Here is a 16873-nt window from a genome sequence, read left to right on the forward strand (position 1 = left end):
AAGTATTAGCTTCATTTCGACTCCGTCAAGCGACGTTTGGGCGAAGACTATAATGATCTATACAGGTCTCGCGAGTTATCCATTCGCTGCGACCGCCAACTGTACGAAACTTTGAAGCCTGATTGTGGAACGTTGTGAACAAAACTTCCTGAGCTATGGGATTCTCTCTCCTGCCCCACAGCAATTTATACAAGAAAGCCTCGTCCGCGCGCTCAGTCGGTTTCTCACTGCATGCACACACTATACGCATGAACTGCACCCTAACCACGAATACGCCATTAACAAAGGAGTAGGTGCGTTTTGTTAACTTGGACGCAGAACTCTACATTCTGTGTATTTTATGCCGCGCCGTGAACCATTGCTGTTCTGAATACCTCCCCTTCCTAGCTAGAGGTTCGCAACCAAAATAATGTTTGCGCATGCTCTGAGAATAGACCCCTGTATCGGAAAAAAACAAAAAAAAAACATGCACAACATGTACCTGTGCTTAATGTTGGAATTCTGCAGGGGAGGTGTGCAAAGAAAACTTGCGCGCACTTACCTTTTATGGCACTTACCGCTACCTGTATACAATATCCAGTGTTCCTCGTGTCACGCGGGGAAGCTGCATTCCTGGAAGCGCCTGTACATCGAATTCGGAGTGTCGACCTGAAACGAGGGAGAACAATAGACAGAATCTTGCCGTGGGGAACCTTCTTTATTTTCATTTTTCAGTTAGTCCGTGTTCCTAAATACGCTCCTAAATGTTCAAGGACCGCCAGAAACCTTCTCCATGTAAACTTTTCAATGCAGTAAATCATTGCTGACTGTTGCTTGCCAAACTCAGAGATATTTTAACAGAATACAAAATAAAAGACCACTACGCCTCTTTTTTCAACACTGGTCGTCTATTAGGTGCGATTCGTAATGAACATATAGGCACAGCTAAAGCAGGTGATTTAAGTGTCAGCACCGTAGATTTAAATCGTTGCGCTCAAGAATAAGCAAGTCATTTTTTTCTAATTTTCTCTCAGGGACAGCGTATTTTAATAAATTACTGAAATGACCTCACGCGTTTAATAGTTTACTCTTAATTTACGAGTTAACGAACAAAAAATAATTGTTTTATTTATAGTAATGAAATCGAGAATGAAAACATTATTTGTAGTAACACTTCTCCTGCAGGCTGCAGTTACTTGCGTCGCGATGTAAAATTTAGCCAAGGTATGATCTGAGTGTTTTCAGATTAATCTCTTTTAAATTCAGGCTCAATTCCGATTCATGTGGGTGACCCTGCTCGGTTCCCAACCCTTTGCGTTCGCATTGTTTCCGCTTCAACTGATGTGTTAAAACCCGAGTGACATTTCCATGAAAGAACTAAATCTAATAAGCAACGTCTAGCATCTCCGCAATGTTGATGCCATTTTACATGCTAGAACCAGGATTTAATGTTCCCGTCATCAGTGTATACATTCGAGAAATAGATAGCACTGGAGGCTTCTCACCGATTCTTCCTACACCGACATAACTTCGAGATTTTGGGATTATTTCCGCAGGCAAGAAAACATTCGGGAGCTGAGTGTGAAAGTGCGTAGAATGTTTCTATAAGAAAGGGGGTTCGTCTTGGTTATGTATGATTATGCAAATTCTGCAAATTCTTGGTTATGCAAATTCTTAGTTATACATGATTTCAACCCAGGCCACGACGAGGAGCCTGAGTATTTCGTCGATCGTCGTCCAAAGTACTCGGTCGCCTAATCAAACGTGGGAGTTATTCTCCATGCTATCCTTCTGATAACCTGCGTCAGCTAATTTTTGGCACGGCGTTACCGCCTTCCGTTGTGAGAGAAGTACATGTCTACGTGATGTGGAGGAAACGCTGGGTCTTACAACGTTCGGTTAATGGAGACGTCACCTTGAAGTCGTGCGCACCCGGCCTGCTGCCCCAGACGCGGCCACCAACGAGGAACAGCTGGGCAGAAGCGGAGCCGATGTGGGCACGAACCACGCACTCTTCTTCCAGCGAAGGAATGCGCCTTTCTGACAACAGGCAGCCCTTCGCTGCAAGAATGGCTTGTGGTTCATACATGCACTTCCCGATGGTCCCGGAGCTCTGAAAGAAGCGAAGGCGAGAGACGAGCTGAGTCAATTGAGAATGTCTGATGTGCTCACTTATTAACGACCGCATACGGTACTGCACTTTCGGTCAAAAGTTTCCAGGCCGCGGAAGTTGCTATTGAACTGTATACTATTGCTCCTACATCGTGACTACAAATCTCCTGATGGTCCTGAGGATGAGAATTCTCACTCTCCAGAAACCTGCACTGTGGCTCTCAAGACAGGTTATTACCGGCTCAGGAGCCACCACAATCGTCTGAGGAACTTTTCTACCACGGCCGAATGTACACACCTGTACACGTACGAGCAGCATTAAAGGGAACCCTTAATTTTTACTCGAGATCAAAATTTAAGAATTATGCTTCTCATTCATGCTTATAATGTTACGTTTACGTGCTCATTGACAAAGTTCTGTTTTCAATATAGCTTCGGTCTTTGTAAAGGGATGTTGTACGCTGAACAGTGACTTTAAGAAAGTACAAGCGAACATGACTAAGACTACTTTGCAGCAACGTGTCATAAGATTATTGAAACCCTTCCGTTCTTGCCCTTCAACGTTGATTTTATCGCAGCCGTGCGTCGTAAGTAGTGGCTGGGATCGGCTACGCTGTTGACGCTGTGAACGGTTGCATCTGGCCGAATTGAGTATAATGAATAGAATCATTAACGAATTCCGGTCAACAGTTGGTCTGCGTCGTGAAAATCAGCAAGCAACACGAATATGTTGCAGCATTCAGCCCCTCATCGCATTGCTTTGCAGAAATAATTGCTGCCTTTACTGTGAATAAAATCGCTCTTTCGTTCTTGTAAATGATGTATCAAAGAAGGTTAGCACTTCTCTACATAAAAACACGTAACGCCGCATATCTCTGAGCCCGTATATGTTCTTTTTGTTACTTGCGGTTTGTGACAAATATAAAATAATATAACTGTGTATAATATAAAGCAGAATAGCTGCACAAATTAAACATACTGTAAGCGTATAGGGAAAGTACTCTTCAAACTGCATTGTATAAGAGTACCCTTGCGGTATGGCTTGCAGTCCGAATAGCATGGCCTGTAGAAAAGTAGCAAGGTGCGCGCTTCATGCCTCTAAGGCTTCGCTGCTACATAAACATTCTGGTGTGTGCCGTTACACGGCGGGGTTCGACTTCCGACTGCGACAGTCACATTTTGTTCTGCGAAAAACGAAAGGAAAGAACAAGAACAGAGTAATATTGGTTTCTGGGCAGAAGCGCGTTTTGTGCTGAAATCTGGAGCAGGTTAAAAGTTCGTACTTATCGGCATACAGCTGGAGCTCTCCACGCTGCATGCGTCATATATCCCTGGTGCAGGGATCTGTTGCGCAAAACACGATAATTAGTGAATAAGTAACGTGGGTGCTTATCGAGTCATTAGCGGAAAGCCGCGGGGGAGTGTTCTCGCCGTCCTTTTTTCTTCCATCTCCCCCAATATAATTTAACTCTGGTCACGTATCACCCTTTCGGCCCGCGCAGAATCACAGCAGAGCCAGCGACGAGCATCCCTGCCCGCGTTTGCCGTAAGCGGTCGACAGGGGCGAGTCCGTTGGCGGTATCGCGTCGGAACCGCATGTAATGCCGTGAAACGGCCACATCGGAGGCTTATATACACACAGGCGGAGCATGACGGCTATTGCTGCCCGAGCCTCAGAAGCAAGCAAAACAAGCGCGGGACAAAGCAAAAGGAAGGGATCGGTTGTAAAGCACCCGCTTTATGGGCCGTTCCCGAAGTTTATGAGACAGCGAAGGGCTGCCAGGGAGTGCGCCGGCCCGCTCGGGCCCAGCCGCGGCTTTGGGCCTCGTCGCCCGGGTTGTTGCCTGAACTTGACCTGTTGGCTCCGTCGTCACTGGCCTTGCGCGGGGCTCGTACGGCAGGTATCACGGTGGTGGCCCAGTAACCTGCGCATGAAGGGAAAGTTTATGCGTTTGTGAGTGTTTAGTAGCACTGGTGGGGCCTTGCTTTCATGCGGTCTCGCTTAAACAACCGTGGCGAGGCCTTTCGCGGCTCAAGAAGCTTTTGAGGCTTTTTGTTTGATTTGACGGCTTCAGTGCTGCTTTGAAACACCTCTAGGATGACGAAAGTTGCAAGATATAAAATGAAGGAAATTACTGAACTGGTAAATAAATAAGTGGTAGCTTTTACTACTGACATGTTATGTACTGCTGCGGTTTTTTTAGTTGACGGGACGTTAGTGTCCCCCTTTCCGAATGGATGTGCGATGAAGAGAAGCCAATGGCATTTACAGGGCCAGCATGTATAAAGAATAGGCCAAAAAAATAAAAATCGAAAGCAGGTAGAAACACGTCCATGTTCCAACGTTCCCACATCATGATTGCTTCGAGAACGAATCCACTTAACAAAAGTAGATTCGCTTGATTTATTTCGACGGTGCCTCTTAATCTGTATTCTCCTCAAGTTTTCTTTCTCTTTAATCTCCTTTTCATGTGCGGAAGTCCTGAGTATGGGTTGGGCTTACGAGTATGTGGTCGATATTTGCACAGCAATGAGTGGCTAGACCATTGTGCAAAAATTCACAGATACGAAGCATAGAAACGCACAATGATTGGGCGAGGCGTATAGCAGGCTCGCTTCAATAGCTGACGTAAGGAACAACATACGTTTCTCAGCAGCACTTGTCCTGACATGTGCGATGCTGCTTTGTGATACTCTTATTTTTTTACAACATAATGATTGGGGCAATTCCGGATGAGGATTTTCTAAGGTTACCCCTTATTACGAATGTCTTACATTAAAGACTCCATCCAGTTATTCTGAGACGTAAAAGTGTACGCTTTATGAACTGCCTAATGCTGCACATTGGGTGGGTGAAAAAAAATTAACAGGAAATGTTTTAGCATCCCGAAACAAGCAAGGAATGAAGGAAAAGTGGGCGTGAGTATGTACAAGATGACAATTCAATAAGCTCGCCCTGCTTCTCCCGCTATCTGTTAACTGAAACTGTCGGCAAGCAGCGCATGGCGCGCACGAGTTTTGAAGGGTTTGTTTTATGTTGGAATCGATGAGTAATGTACCACTGCCACATGTACAAGCAGTACAAGATGTATTCTACAGGCCAGTGCATGCGTCTAAACACTTGGCCTATCTTCAAGCTTATCTGAAGGCTGCCTTAAAGACTAGTTCATTTTTATGGCACTCCAGGCTTATCATCGACGTGCGTTGTTCAGGTGAATTTAGAGGCTACTTTCTTTTTTGCCCCCTTTTCCAGAGCTCAGTGTGAATATCCTTGAAATACCGTTAAACGTGGGTTAACCAGCTGCATCTTTCACGAGGTAGAAGAATGTGTAATGTTTTCATAACTAACGGCAAACAGCTCAGAAATAGGCGTGAAACAGGAGCAGACTTGTCGTTCACAAAATTTCCAGCCGGTGTTGATGAAGGCTGCATACGTCAGTATTTTACAGATATTCAATACTTATAAGGTAAAGATTTCGTGCTTGTCCAAGCTTGAGCCGTCAATCGCATCACTTGCACCACTGCTGCCATCGACTAATGAACAGCTGCGAACTCTCGGTTAATAACGTATTTAATATCTTTAGGCGCCACATAACGTGCAGCGCCGGATAAACTTCGAAGCTACAACAGAGCGCCATGCACTGGAAGAAAAAAAGAGACTCGGAAAAAGCTCTGGACCATGAATATCACATGCTAAGCATGCGGTATGTGGAATGACAGACCAGAGGAAATCAATCCAAATAAACGTTCCTTGAGGCTGGCATGCTTGTGCTGGGGCTCTCAACTGAGTAGTCTACTCCGTCCACGGAGTCCAAGAGTCGTTAAAGGCGAAAATATTGGAATACAGCGTCACGCTTAGGGCCTCCAAAGCACAAGGTTCCGCTAAAAGAGTCGAGACGCTAAAAACCAAAACAAAAACCGTTGCGGCACAGCGCCGCTTGTCGGCAGCCACTTGCACTAATAGCAAAGTCCTTCACGACGCTGATCCTAGATGGCGGGAGGGTCGCGTCTTGCAAGCTTTCTCGTTTCTCCGCATGGGGTCCCCTTGTCGCCTGACTCAGCAGCTTTGGAGAGGGGGGAGGGTGGAGCGCTGAGGAGAGCTGTAAGGGGGAGAAGAGGGCTGGCGACGGGACAGACGGGTCCCTCCTCTCGGCCTATGTTTTGATTGCAGCCACGTTTGCTACATGGCTGGTGCCAAGGCGATATCGACCCCGGCCTTTTTTGTCCTCGCCACGCTGATCCCGCTCTTTTGTTCTTGGTCACGGCCCGGGTTAAGCTTCCGCCCCCCAAAAATAAAATCCACTGATGCCGGCTGGTGCTTTCTTTCCTCGCTGTTAAGTCTCATTATGCCCGGTTGTGGTCTCGAATGCGTTGCATGTAATTATATTAATTAAGGATGTGGCAGCCCACACAAGATGCCGTAACGTCAGTGTTAAATTATACGTGTGTTGTTTTGATGACACGCTGGGTGTAGTACTAAAAAACTGCGTGTAGAAATAAACAAAGGGAAACCGAGAGGTTAAACATAAATCATAATTTTCGCGAGAAGTTCGTTTATCTCCGTGTGTATTTTCTGCCGCGTGGATAACCTGCTGTGAATTTTATTTACAGTATACTGAAGTACACGTATGAGACAGTTGCGATGCCCTTTCTACGCGACGTTGAGCTCACTCCCCACCTGACAGATTGGCGTAATATGCCAGACAGTAAGAGGCCACTAAAAATTGTATTGAATAGCACGCTGCCGTTTCTTCAGAAACCTCGCGTTTTGCTCGCGTCATTAGGGGCTCATCTAAAGATTTTTGTTTCTTGGTCCAAATCACTTGCTCTATAATAAGCTCACTCAAGCAACACTCAGGTTGTTGATCAATTCTTTTTGTGTGTTTTTTTCGTGTTATACTTCCCATACCTCATTTGTAGCCACATTTACGCGTACGCGGCTTGTTGTGAACTCTAAGGCCTTTTTCTTAAAATAGAAGAAGCTATATATATATATATATATATATATATATATATATATATATATATATATATATATATATATATATATATATATATATATATATATATATATAACACAGAACTTTTGTTTATAGAATTTTACTGGGGAAGCAACAACGTGGGATCCGTTTTGTTTGGCTTTTTCTCTTCCGTAGCGGGAATAAAATAATATCAATGAAAGTCTCTCGCAGGCGGCAGTATCTTCGCTGTTGCTTACTCCATGTCTACAATACTGACGAGCACATCCTTACGAATGATTAGTTGGTTGCATTTTTTGCTACGTAACTCAGTTGCTACTTCTGATTGCATCGCTTGTTCGTGAACGAAAAGCAAGTATGGCAAAGAGGAACAGTTTGTCATAGGCACTGAAGTATTGGAACTATTGTACGAGCACTCATGATCAAAGTGCTAACAGTTAATTCGGATCCTGAAAGGGAAATTTACAGGGAAATAAAAACAAATACTCGGCGCATCCTGCAGGGAAGCCTCATTTACGTGCGTTTTCACAAAATAACCAAAAAAAGAAAAGTGCGTAACCGAAGTACTGTGATAGTATCCACTAATTAATCAGAAACCGAAGACAGTGCAGCGACCACTAAAATATAAAGTCATCAGTGCAACGTCAGTGTGCCACTACACGACTGGAATATAATGAAAAGCGACAAAAATAACAGCATGGAAAAAACAACAAAAGAGACTTGATTATATTCTTACTGAAGGAAGAAATGGGATTGTTAAAGACTTATCAGAAAACCAGGGGCATGTCAGAAAAGGCGAGTAGACACAAACAAAAATCAAATGTATTTGAAAGCGACGAAGAATCATGTGCAGCGTTTCGACTAGAAAATTCGCAGGGATAAATTGACCGCAGCGGGCGTACGACAAGCCGTATCAGAGAACATTCGCAGAAGCTTTTATCCTGCAATGGACACAGCTGTAGGTTGACGGTGGCGATTGTCAGCTGTTGCGAAACTACCATACGTCGAATAAGCAAGAGCAGATAGGAGAAAGCATCACAAGTATTATCCGCAAAACAGGAGAAGTACGAACAAATTATGTGTGCGTGCCACTCACAACCGTCAGGGAGCTGCATCTTCTGTAGAGCTCTGCACTTTTACTCGCTTTCATTTTGCTGTCTCAATGACGAAAATAAGTGGGTAATATTAGCCCTGCACAGTCACGAGAAGTGGAAATGAGAGTTTTCGATTTAGTATGATTCTAATTGTGCCCCACGGCCCGGAATCCAATATGTTCTGGCCCATTCATTTGTCCATAAGATACATGCTCACTAACCCATAATGCTTACGTCGAAGATCACGTGTAGTTTGTCCGAAACAAGACACCTTCGTTACAGATATGGTTTATACGCGACTTTCAGTCAGACAGTACATCTATACTCATGCAGGGCATCTCTTCTTGACGTCGATGCAGAAAACTGCGCTATTTTCGCCGATATTTTGAGTGGAATTTTCGCTCCCTTGCTTTCTTTTTCTGCTGTTAATTTTTCTAATAATATATGTATTTTCATGCAGTTGACTGGTTCAATATCCGTTGGCTGATGGCGGACGTATTAAGTACAGCACGTTTCAAATTTCGAACACACAGGCAGCTAAACTGTCATGTCAGCTTTAGCAATCGTGACAGTGTAATCAGAAACTCCTATATTCCAAACATATAAAATATGACAAGCATGTTCGCGACAAATATCGTTTTCTTTTTTGGTCGAGAATAGTAAATATTCCAAGTCATCGCAATGAATATGCAACGAAAAGTACAGCCCATTTCCATACTAAATAGAAGGCACTGTACAACACGCTTGCAACTGAAAAATACAATATATAAGCTCGGGCCCTACATAAGCACGAGAGTAAATAGTGCTTGTGCTGGGCGTACTTACCCAAAGCAACTTTTCCGATTTAGTACTCAAGAATAACGAACTTTATCTCGAAAAAAATTTAATATATTTTTTTAAGTGTTGAGTTTATCAGCTCATTATCACAGATAGGTGATAACTTTAGTGTAGGTTGCTGGTGCTCTCTTCTCCTGATGTATAATGACAATAAACCTGCTGTCAAGAGGCTATATGAAAACACTGAAATCAACGAAATGAAGTCATTTAGCAGTTGATTTGATGTGTCATGTTAGTGTGGCACAGGTAAGATATAATAGTCCTATACACGGGGCGGGCATTTTCTTCCCAGTGTTTGTCAACAAAGGCCTTTTACCATGTCTGTAGTGTTGAAGAGAGCCGCGACTTTCTGGTAAGGTTCTTCGCTCGAACAGTGATTATTAGAAGCCGGGCCAGATCGACAGCATGCGCTCTATGCTTCTTGAGTTTGCTCTTCTTAAACGGTCGGTGTGGATCGCTTTCATTATTAAGAAATGCGTGCTTTTCTGTGTGAGGAGGGACTTTGGCCTCTAGGTTCAATAACTGTATCTTTCTGCGTTCGTGAAGTACCGTAGACATGTACGTAATTAGTGACGCTGGTACCCGGTGGCATTAGTGCTGCGGAAGTTATTCGGTTTCTGTCTAGCGCCTTTGGAGGCGTCAGGCCGGTTCATTGTAAAAGCGCCTGTTTTACACTAACTTAGCCTTTGCGACATGAAGTTGCCTGCGTGAAAAGTCACGTTTGTAAACTGCCTCGAAATGACCGCCATTACCGCGTAATGTCGTACATATTCTGCGTGTAACGCTACAATTTGAAGGATGCTGGCTACTTTTTGGTACTATAACTTGAACAAAAAGAAATATCATTTATAAGGCGTTTTCTGCAGTTAAACGGCACCAAGAGGATATGAGACTGGAGAAGATTAGTGATCGAAAGGATAATGCTCTTATGCAAAAACACTGCGTTAAGAGCGCTTTAATTGCAACCACAATTAAGCATGCATTTTCGTATTATTTTTGTAGCCCTGAGAAGAACGCCGTCGGTGCTGGAAAAGCCCACGACGGGCGAACGGTCGTCGACGATGTAACAACCGTGGCCAGTGCCATCCATGTAAGTGAATTACCCCTGATTTTTATTTATTTATTGTTTCCTGTACCGCTGCGAGTGGGACACTCCCTTCACATAGCAGACTCGTTTCCAGCCATAGATTCACTCGCAGTCGTTATCACCAACAGTTATCTACTTCCATTACTGACCACCCCATTCGCATATAATGCATTTTTTTTTTAACCAATAAGGCATTTATCGAGAAGCGCTTTCGCTCGAGTAAACTGTCAGCATTGCGGTCACTTTACTATTTCATCCAGTTATGTGTCTCTAAAAGCGACTATATGAAATATACAAACAGATCTTAATATAAAAAAATTCGTGCCTTACAGAGCCATTTTCTTTTTGTACATCTTTTCCAAGGCTCTGTGGACCATTTTTGGCAGTTGCACGCAATGTCACACTCGATGTGCGTAGCTCTCTGATATCTTCCAAGAATTCATTCGCGTATATGTTTAAGCTCAGCCTATTAGTGTTAGCAGTGCCCAGTTTAACAGTGTTAAACTGGTCGCACTATAGTATGATACAACTTAAAAAAAATCAGCAGTTGCCAGCACTGGGTCGCGGACTGTGACATCCTGTATTACTAAGCTGGCCGATCGTAACAGTAAACGATGTCAGCTTTTTAATGTTTGACTCTCTTAAACAAGCCAGGTATCAGAACTCTAGAGTTTATCATTGTTTTTTTGTATCACTTTCTTATTTAGGTATACAAGAAAACTTTGAACAACGGACTATTTTTCTGTCTCATGATAAAAAAACTGCACTAAGGGACAGGGCAGGGGAGAGGTGAAGACAGTACAAGAGCCTGTCCTGTCTTAGTCTCTCCTCTCTCCTGTACTGTAGCGCAGTTTCCTGCCGTTAGCAGAGACACATCACCCGCTTACAATCTAGTAAAGTTTACTGCCGAAGTGTTGTTTTTTCCTTAACCCTTTCGCGAAACTTTGTTTCTGACAGCCTAAACGAAATTACCCTTCTCTTTGCTAACTTCCTGCAAGCCGGTCTGTCCTTTAGCACTGAGCCTTCCGTCTAGAAGTCCTTCGCACAGACACATGCCGCTGTAAGGTAAAGTGAACAACAGACGTGCTAGTGAACTTCAGTGGTCCGCTAACGCATATACATATGCCGATCTTGCGTTTACTTGATGCGCATGAAATAATTATGTTTCGTAGCCATGATTCCCGCCTATGAACATGGTGATTGTCTTGCGGCGTACCATACTCGGCAATACTGGGCAAAAGCATTTTTCAACGGGAAAGAGTTTATGGATGTGATGCCTTCATATGTGGTAATATTTCGCTTTAGCAGGGAATATATACGCAGATATCCCGTCGACAGGCATGCATCTTTTTGCTGTTAACGTTTTTCCTATCGTCAAAAACGTTCGCCATTGGTTTTTCACGGAAGTCTTGACTGCTTGATGCGAGCGACAGAAAAACAGCAAAAGAAAGATTAGCTGCGGATCTGAACACCATCAATATTAGCATAACAGTGCCTTACAATAGTCCAATATGCAAAATTTCTTCCGAAGAATGCTGGCCATGATGAAAACGCTCCAGCGACTATCATCTTGAAAATGGCTCTTTGATGTCTAAAAAGACGAACGCATCCGTGACTGCAAGCCTCGCGCACATGGAATCTTCCAATGCAAGACCCGTAGTTATCAGAATGAAATCAAACATGGCATGCATCTCTATCGAGCATGCAGGGGTATTTTTCTTCCGAGGTAGTAACCACGCGAAAGCCAGTCTTGTGTATCATTGAGCACGCTGAATCAGCGCTTGAATGGGCGGCGGATTTTCGGCAAAAACAAAACACTAAAAAGTCGCCTTCCGAAAGTCGTTGAAGAAGTACACTAAGGAAGATCCTCTGCCCCTGCTCCCTTCCCACCCGGACCAAACAAAAAAGTACATACACGTACTTCGGTGACTCACTTGTACACTTTTAAAGTGCGCGTCCTCTCCGCTGCCGCTTCGCTCGAACCGTAGACACCGTCATCCATTCGACCGCGCACGCCGCCCGGCGTGCCTCGTCGAGGTCCTCGGTTGCCGGGACGCCGGCGGGACGGGTCACGTGACTGGAGCGGTCCACTGAGCGCCGCCGCGTACCTGGCAATTTTCTGCGGCGACGCCAGAGAGAGCGAAGACCCGAGAAACAACCGGTGGCCGCCGGGCGGCGGGGAATATAATCTGCCGCACTACCTTGGGGGGCTTTGCGCCCCTATCTTGCACATTTCGCTCACAAAGGAAATCGTGCTCGCGTAGTCAGCGTCTCCCGAGCGCTGCGGAGATGGCTTGCGCGACGGCGCAGCACGCGAGTCGGATTACGCGAGGCAAGCGCGTGCCCTTGCAAGGTTCAGCTTCGCTGAAGCAGCGGTTCGGAGGAAAGTTGTCTGGCAAGCGAAATCGGGGTTGCCGTGCGTCGGCGTATTTCTGTCTCGTGATCTTTCTTTGTTTTCCTTTCGTTGCGTTTACTTTTGCCGTGTGCTTTATTTCTCCCCCGCAGAAATTAGGTCGGTTACCCGGTGAAGTGATGCCATCCGGGAACTAGCGACGTAAGGAATAATTAGAGCTCGCGTGATGTTAATAATCAATTTGCTGCTTATGGATGCACGCCCAGATTCGCTGATCGGAGAAATGCTCGTCTGGCGTACTGTGTGCAAACATGATAGTGCAACGACAAAAAAAAAAAACTGCTTTCTAAACAAAGCAACCCAAACTCTGTGCTTATCATTAAGTGACCAAAGGCCGCTCGTTCTTTCTTTCGATCCGTTTTTCCTTTGTTTTCCCCCTCTGTTTTCATTTATTCTTTCGTACATTTTTGTTCTACCTTCTTCCTTAATGAGTTCTTGGCTGTCATTATCAATAAACTTGCATGGGGGAGCTTTATTTCGGCAAAAGGTGACCACCGAGAACCACGACGACAAAACAACCGCAACTTTCAAAAGGCACGTGGTATTGCGAGGAAACCTCAATTCATATATTTACACAGAAAAAGATGCATAGCTCAAATGGCACAAGTTATGGAATGCGCAGAAAATGCAAAGAAGTCGATGAATTAGTTTGGTTCCCTTTATGTTGGTTGGCAAATTTCGCTCAGTTGCTCTCAACGACAGTGCGAAATGGTAGATACAGAATCGTCTCTGTCACTTTTTCAGGCGTGTTCTTAATTCTTGTTTTCCGTGACATTGTGTTTTGTCGTTGTGTAGAACAAAGTGCAGTAGTTAGCTTTAAACACGCATACCTAATTATCATATAATAATAAGCTTAATTCTAGAAGCCCGTGTAGCGATGTCAGCGCACGTTAAAGAACCCCAGGTGGTCGAAATTCCTGGAGCCCTCCACTACGGCGTCCCTCATAGCCTTAGTCGCTTTGGGACGTCAAACCCACATAAACCAAACCACAAACTAAACCAATAAGCTTATGATGTACAGGTTGCCTGCAGTGAATTCAATATAAAACTGCTTGCGTTCTAGGGGATACAAGAATTCGTGCTCTCGAACTGCTGTTAATTTCGGGCACGCTCATTTCTGGCGCTGTTTACCGTACGTGGGCAAAGGAAATGAACACGATTATTAATGATGCTAAACAATTGATGACTATACTGATTAAGCCTGATATTTGGCTCATAATCATGCTGTATCCCACTACAGTGCTTACAACTCGCATTGTACTCATCTACAGCAGCTTTTTAATAATGGCCTCCCGAAGCAGATTACTTGTGCTGTTCGTGCTACGTGACTGGGCGATCAAATAACCAATCTAAGAGCTGCCCAAGGAATAAATATGGAATGTGATGAGCCTGACATCCGAGTATCTTCCTGGATCTGTCCTGAACAATAAGTTGCATTGTTGCTGTGTCTGCGTCTCTACAACAGTGTCATCTCTCGGACCTCAGAGACACTGCAGTGAAACTTTTCTAATCGCTGGAAGCTTTCCTGTCCGTGATGCAGGCTTAACCGAGACAAGTTTTCGGCTAGGTGACCATGAAACGAGTTATGCGGCGAAGCAGGCCTTGTCACCTACCTCCTCACTTACTAGTAAAATCTGACAGAATGTTGGGATGTCTCAATGCCTTGTGTGCAGAGGCATCCCGAAGAAAGTATCGTTTCTCTCAATACGCTTGATTGAACAAACAGATATTACAAACATAGAAAGTCGAAATCATCGGCCCTGACGTAAATTTTTGTTCTAGACGCAGCTGCTCAGAGCATCAAATGATTCGTGCGATGGTGTCTTCACGTAACTAAGCTGGTTTAGTTACTCAGGGGCTTTTGCTTTGCTCAGATCCTTGCAGACGCCTTTTAGGGACGGTGGTTGCCATCACACTTTGGTTGGGGTTCGCGTTAGGCTGCGTTTTTCTATGTATGTGTACATAATATAAACTTGTTTTCTTCACTCAAGTGCGGTGGGGCTTGTTCAATTTGCACTGCGATAAAAAATTTATAGGGTTAAAATATCTCTGTTGAACGCCGGGCCACATTATCTCGCACATGTTTTTAATCACATTCACCGAGCTACATTATCTCGACCGTAATAACTGGGAATATTATAAAAGTGCGGTTTCGCGGTCGTAAATTTCCGGTTCAATGTCAAAGCAGTTCCAAACTAAACCATCATTAACTAGTTTATAAACAATCTCAAAACAAAAAAAAGAGCATGCCCATCCTCCGGTTATATCGCCCCGAAGCACATATCGCGAGAGCATCATCCACCGAAAGGAATCCACGCTGCGTTCCCCGGAGGGTCAAAGGGGTTGGGTTCACTTAAACGGCTCCCCGACTCGCTCGAGGGGCGGGACCAGTCGCGAGCTGTGCCGGCTAGCAGCAACTGGTTTTTCATCCTGCTCCTTTTCTCTCTAGACTGCGCTCATTATGTCCTCGTTACACCGACTGTTGCCCCCTCCCCTTTCTGTGTATGTGCGTGTGTGTACGATGTTAGTAATGCGCCCCGCTCTGCGTTATGCCTGCATGCGCGTCAAAGTGCATGTGCTCGCTAAGATCGGGCGAGCCTACGGGCCCGAGCCGATCATGTCGAAGGAGAAATGGAATGTCGCTGGCGCCGCACGGCAGTCTTCCTATAGGTGGCTTATAATTATACCCGGCTCTGCTACTAATCACGCATTCACGGGTTCTGTCCGAAGGGATTCTTGAGCGCGCGCACCGATTAAAACGCGTTTGAAGCAGTAAATATGCGACGCCTCCCCTTTGATGTAGCAACTTGGCCTGACTTATTTGCTTCTTTTTTTTATTTTCTTTTTTCTGCTCGTTTGTAGGTGCGGTCGCACCTTCTGGTTTTGGTTAGGCTAGTGTGTTGTTTCTCAGCGGCCCTGGTATTATCAACCCGCGCGGGGGTAGCTTTCGTGGAACTATTTGAAATGTCATTCGCTGATTTTTCGTCTTTTTTTTTTTTACTCTTTGCCACACTATATATTCCGATCTTGAAGTTTGGTCGTTGTGGCTACCTGGGCAAACAGGCTACGTACTGTGTGTACCTACCGTGACTCGCTGCTGGCCTCGCCTTAAATTTGCGCTGCGAGGTGTCTAACCTCGAGCAATTAGCCACTGTATTTCTGCAGGAGTTTCCTAATAATCGTGGTTAAACGCCACTGGACGCTTCTGAGAGCCGGCGCATTATTCTGCTGGCGCTTCGAACTTGAGAAGGCCCGATTATATTCTGCGCGGCTTTGTGAGACGTGCATCTCTTAGCATAATGGCGTATAACCTGTCAGCTGTAATATTGTGTGATTAAACCTTTCATGGTTTGGTATAAGAGCCACTATTTCTTATCATTTTCTCCGATGGAACGAAAAAAAAAACAGAAATAAACAGCGCCTTGAAGAAAAAAAACTCAACTATTTATGGCAGAGAGTTAACTTATGAAGTGTGTAAAATGAAACCTATTTAAACGCCGCTCATAATTATAGCACGACATAGGTATGTTTTTTAGAATCCTTAGGGCGACAGCCATGAATAAAAAAGATTGAACATTATCTAACCGCGGAAAAAAAAAAAAGGATTTACTTCTTGAACGTTAAATTTGAAGACACGTTTTCTGAAGCGCCTATCACCTCACCTCGGATTACCTGCGAATCAGGCGGTTCATCTTCATGCACTGAGACTGATACCCTGCTGTTCAGGCAGGCATTTTCATGTTCACCCGAAACTGAGGCGTTGCTGTGCTCGAGGTGGTGGGATCGAATTCTGGCTGCCGCGGCTGCATTTTACTGAGGGCAAAATGTAAGTACACACTAAACACGAATTAACCTATATGGGAACAAAAAGAGGAGCAAGCTGTCTTGTAGCGCACTCTCCGGTTTCCGGAGTAGATTTCGGCCATTGATTTACAAAATGCTTACTGCTGGCAACGAAGGCACGTTCCCCCGGCAAAGCATAGTAACTTGTTGCAGTTAGTAATGGGAATAGGCGGCATCCGAGGTATTTAGGTTACAAAATAGAGGATATTGAAACCTCGGTTAAAATCTTCGCAATGGCTGGGACATCGCATGCTTTGAAGAGGAAACTGCGCTTCCGTTGCCAACGGCAGGTATTCCCTATTCTTAGTGATATAAATTCACCCCAGGGTTTGACCAGCATAACTTGCGCTTAAAAGGGAGTCGGCTAGGGAACAGCTTGCTCTCTTTTTCTCCCATATTGGGTAACTCGTGCTTAGTGTGTACCAAGGCCCTGTGCGATGCCATCTTAGCGCACGGTAAAGAATTCCCAACGCAGTCAAAATTAACCCTGAAGCATGCACTATAGATAGCGTCGTTAATTAATAGCCCA

The 16873-nt window shown here is 44.7% G+C and overlaps 1 protein-coding gene and 1 long non-coding RNA gene across 2 annotated transcripts in view; one reads left to right on the forward strand and one right to left on the reverse strand.

Annotated features, from left to right (window-relative positions):
- The window catches only part of LOC149339615 (uncharacterized), a 210747-nt gene that overhangs the window by 44258 nt on the left and 149616 nt on the right, over positions 1-16873 (forward strand). Inside the window, exon 2 of the mRNA XM_089548323.1 lies at positions 10004-10091. The gene's annotated coding sequence lies outside the window, so the exon portion shown is untranslated. The remainder of the gene's footprint in view (positions 1-10003; positions 10092-16873) is intronic.
- Positions 546-12119, reverse strand: LOC149339616 (uncharacterized). The gene is made up of 4 exons (XR_016283542.1): positions 12023-12119; positions 3947-4016; positions 1895-2092; positions 546-648 (listed from the first exon to the last, which is right to left on the reverse strand). It is a non-coding gene; the product is annotated as an uncharacterized LOC149339616 (long non-coding RNA).

The sequence above is a fragment of the Amblyomma mixtum genome, chromosome 6, assembly GCF_055824585.1.
Source record: "Amblyomma mixtum isolate Tamu chromosome 6, ASM5582458v1, whole genome shotgun sequence".
NCBI lineage: Eukaryota > Metazoa > Arthropoda > Arachnida > Ixodida > Ixodidae > Amblyomma > Amblyomma mixtum.